The sequence below is a fragment of the Prosopis cineraria genome, unplaced genomic scaffold, assembly GCF_029017545.1.
Source record: "Prosopis cineraria cultivar Desert tree isolate PC_DT_omini unplaced genomic scaffold, ASM2901754v1 PC893, whole genome shotgun sequence".
NCBI lineage: Eukaryota > Viridiplantae > Streptophyta > Magnoliopsida > Fabales > Fabaceae > Prosopis > Prosopis cineraria.
The window spans coordinates 35001-39516 of NW_026556218.1; the positions used below are offsets into that span (position 1 = coordinate 35001).

General features: G+C 32.0%; 1 protein-coding gene and 2 non-coding genes across 3 annotated transcripts in view; 1 reads left to right on the plus strand and 2 right to left on the minus strand.

Annotated features, from left to right (window-relative positions):
• LOC129298710 (photosystem I P700 chlorophyll a apoprotein A1) overlaps window positions 1-810 on the minus strand; it is a 3952-nt gene extending 3142 nt beyond the window's left edge. Inside the window, exon 1 of the mRNA XM_054937131.1 lies at window positions 1-810. This exon is cut by the window's left edge and continues 3142 nt beyond it. The gene's annotated coding sequence lies outside the window, so the exon portion shown is untranslated.
• Window positions 811-2146: 1336 nt separating this feature from the next.
• Window positions 2147-2234, plus strand: TRNAS-GGA (transfer RNA serine (anticodon GGA)). The gene has a single exon. It is a non-coding gene; the product is annotated as a tRNA-Ser (tRNA).
• A 1259-nt stretch (window positions 2235-3493) lies between these two features.
• On the minus strand, window positions 3494-3566 carry TRNAT-UGU (transfer RNA threonine (anticodon UGU)). The gene has a single exon. It is a non-coding gene; the product is annotated as a tRNA-Thr (tRNA).
• Window positions 3567-4516: the final 950 nt, after the last annotated feature.

Genomic DNA, 4516 nt, shown 5'->3' on the forward strand with positions numbered 1-4516 from the left:
TGTTTCCAATACTCAGCGGCTTGATCAAACCAAGCCTCCGCAATTTCCGAATCTCCCTGTCGAATGGCCTGTTCTCCGCGGTCGGAATAGGTGAGTAAATTACCTTCCCTTAGAACCGTACTTGAGAGTTTCCTGCCTCATACGGCTCAGCAGTCAATTCTTTTCGTGCCCCATTTTTTTTTAGATCTATTCTATTTTTTTCTCGAGTTAACAAAAAAAAAGAGGACAATTCCATGAGTTTCAAACTTGAATTTGGATTAATAAAAAAAAGGAATCCGCTTTCTAGTTTTATCTTTTCTCCTACCTTCAGAAGAATAAAGCATCGGCATTTAGACTCTCATTATAATTTTCTGAAAGGTAACTATCTCGGTTTCCTATATCATATACTTTCATATATGATATATAAATTTCTATAGAATCCGTGAAAAAGACTTTTCTTCATAAAAAAGAAAAGACTTACTATCTTTGGGATCTGATACTACACCGCTGCTCAAAACTTTAGGGGATCAACTCTATTACATAAGTGGATTCCTAACTTTTCTATCATGATATAAGTAAGCAGTTCTTCTTGGATTGGCCCAAAACCTCGCTAATTGATCTTTACGGTGCTTTCTCTATCAATTAGATCTTTTATCCATAGAAAAAAAAGTATCTAGGCATATCTATTTCTTCATATTTCAACTTCTATGAAGTTTCTTTCTTTGCTACAGCTGATAAAAATCGTTGTTTTGGACGATATATATGTAGAAATCCTTTTTCTTTTCTAGTATTTATTAGCGGATTTGCTCTTTCTTTTCTTTTTTCTTTCTATAGTGGAGATAGTCGCACGTAATGACAGATCACGGCCATATTATTAAAAGCTTGTGGTAAGAACGGGTTTCGTTCTAGTGCCCGAAAATAATATTCCAAAGCTTTCGTATGTTCTCCGTTACTTGTGTGGATAAGGCCTATGTTATAAAGTATATAACTTCGATCATAGGGATCAATTTCCAGTCGCATAGCTTCATAATAATTCTGTAAAGCTTCCGCATAATTTCCTTCGGATTGAGCCGACATCCGTTACGGTCGTCATTCGGTTCAAAGAATCTCCGTTCCAGAACCGTACGTGAGATTTTCATCTCATACGGCTCCTCCTTTATGTGCATAATGATAAAAATACATAGAATAAAAAAAGATTGCAGTATTCTCATTATGAACTGAGCAGGGCTAGTGTTTTTACAATAAATCTCTAGCCAACCTTCCTGTAAAAGATCTTTTCTTAACATCAAGTATGTTGGTACTGGATAAAAAAAATGGTAACTCCAACAATTTCTTTGTCCTCAACGCCGCTTAATTTCCCGGAATTAGTCACTTCAACAGTCTTCGATGGTTATACGGGTATCCAAAATACGAACGAGATGGATGTTTGTTGTCCCAACCATTCTTCTTAGTTCCGATCCCGATAAGGAAGGGGGGGATATTTTTTTTTAACAAAGTTTTCGTGTTGTTGATTCCTAAACGTAGTGCTTCTTCCCCCATGCCGCCCATTGGTACTAGTGGAATAGAGTTGACCTAACCCATAAGTATAGGTATAACCTTTCGCTTAATACTATAAATCAAAAATTCAAGCATATGAGGCTGCATTAATCGGGGATACACGACAGAAGGAATTAATTGTTTTATTTCCACAAACTTCACCTTCAGCAAGCGTAGGTTTTTTTCCATTTTTTTTCTTTCTATCCGAAGAATGTGTCTTTCTCCTAAGACTGAGAGCAAAAAAAAGGAAAAAGAATCAAATCGCACCATCTCTGTAATAGGTGAATGCCTCCTTTTCTCCTGAAGTTGTCGGAATTATTCGTAATAAGATATTGGCTACAATTGAGAAGGTCTTATCAATAAAATTTCCATTTATCCGAGATCTAGGCATAGGTAGCAATCCGTTCTAGAATTTAATTATCTCTCGTGAGAAAATAATCCCACAAACAAAGGAATTGTACAATCAAAGTACGAAATAACGTAAAAAGGACTCCAAAATTGTTTATGAAGGTTTTTTTTAGAAAAAGTTTTTCTATTTTTCTATTGAAATTTGATTGTATGTGGCTATCTAAAAAAATAGAATATGAATGACTCACTATTCACTCGGTTTCTGGGACATAATCATTATGTAGGAGAGATGGCCGAGTGGTTCAAGGCGTAGCATTGGAACTGCTATGTAGGCTTTTTGTTTACCGAGGGTTCGAATCCCTCTCTTTCCGCACCTTTACCTAATTCATCAATATTATTGACCGCAATGTTTCAAATAACAAAGGGTACTTTTATTCCAACTTTCTTTGATGTGGATTCTCTATTCCTAATTTCTGGAATACTGAAAATACTGGAAAGAGGGGGCAAGGAATGAAAATCTTCCTACCCGATCCATGTCTATGATAGATGAATGGAAGTGAAAATTCCCGGATCAAACACCTTACCCCTTTTTTGTTTTTTGTTGGCCTGGCCCCCTTACTTAGACGCGAAGGGAGTCAAAATCTCTTGTTATTTTAGTTAGATTTAAGTCTGACGAGAATAATATTCTACAACCAGCAATTCATTTATTTTCAAACCAACCCATTTACTATCTATTATTTGATTGACTAATCCTTTATATTGGAATGGGTGAAGAGTCAAATGTTTTGGCAATTCCTCACGGGGGGATGAATCAAGATAATTTTGAATCAGAGTTCTAGACTTTTGTTCATCCCTCGCTGTAATAATATCTTGTGGTTTGCAGCGATAACTTGGTATATCTACTATATGACCATTAACTAAAACATGTCTATGGTTAACTAATTGACGAGCTTGAGGAATAGTCGAAGCCATACCCAATCGGAAAAGTATGTTATCCAAACGCATTTCGAGTAATTGTAGTAAAACTTGACCAGTTGACCCTTTCGCTTTTCTGGCGATACCAACGTATTTAAGCAATTGTCGTTCTGTAAGACCATAATGAAAACGCAATTTTTGTTTTTCTTCTAAACGAATACGATATTGAGATTTTTTACCCAAGCGCGCTTGGTTTCTAAGTTCGCTTCCGACTATAGGCCTTTTACTAGTTAGTCCTGGTAAAGCCCCCAGACGGCGTATTTTTTTGAAACGAGGTCCTCTGTAACGCGACATAAAGACTCCTTTTTTATTTGAAATTTCATAAACCTAAATTCAAACTAAACTAAATGAGAAATATGATAAATGAAGCGAAATCTACTAAAGTATTGTACTACAAAGAAAGTATTGTACTACAAAGAAGAATTAGATGAATTATATCAATATCCGAACCTTATTGTATATAAAAAAAGGGGGTTCTTTTCTTGATTTGTTCTACAGAAATCGAACTCCCCCAATTTAAATTCATAATTGGAAGTTCCTACGACAGAATAGATCGGTGACTCTTGAAAAAAGAAAGGGGAAAAGGCCTTTTCAATATTCTTTGATTTCAAAAAGACATTCTCAATTATATAAAAAATCAAAACAAATAGAGAAAAGCCGGCTATCGGAATCGAACCGATGACCATCGCATTACAAATGCGACGCTCTAACCTCTGAGCTAAGCGGGCTCACATAACAGAAATTGTGCATGCATAGGAATTTAATAAACTACTGAGATCTTAGTTATTAACTCTTTATTCTTAGCTATTTTATTCTTAGCTATTGATAACATAATTAATATGAATATAGAAAAGAATATAGAATTTCAAAGAAATATTCCATTTTTTTTTTATTCTAAGACATAAAGAACATAACAATTTGAAAATAAGGATTAAGGAAATATATTTCAATCTATTTATTAAATAGATTATGTTTCTCAATAATCAATTATATGTTTATTAATGATCAATATCTTTATCTTAATATCTTTATCTTATTAGTATAGTAAGATTTGATTTTTTCATTTTTGAATTCAAATTTGATTATTTGAATTAATTTATAAGTTTTTAGTTTAAATAAGAAATTTGAATTTAATTATTCTAAATAGAACTAATTAATATAAAATAATTAATATAAAATTCTAAATGCAGTTAAATATAGTTAAAATATAGAAAATATATATATATAGATAGTTATATACTATTTATATAGTAAAGTTAATATGATAGTATAGCTAATATGAATCTAAAATTCGAAAATGAATAGAATTCAAAATTGGAATATATTTATTTAAAATATATTGATATTGAATATTCTTTGAATTTTATTATTAATAAATATTCTATATAAATAAAAAAGAAATATAGAAATAAATAATATAGAGTAGATAGAATAGAAATAACTCGAATTCTTTTCTAAATTAATTTGAAATTAATAGAATGATTATTTATAGCCATTACATTAGGTCTAACTATTCCAAATTAATAAATAGAAATGGATTTCTTTTTTATTGAATCTAAAAAAATAAGAGATTTCCATCCATTTTAGTTATCTTTAGTTATGTTATATAGAGCCTATCCGTTTCTAAGGAAAAAAGATAAGAATAAAAAAAAAAAAATAAAAAGAGGGAAAGGCCCAA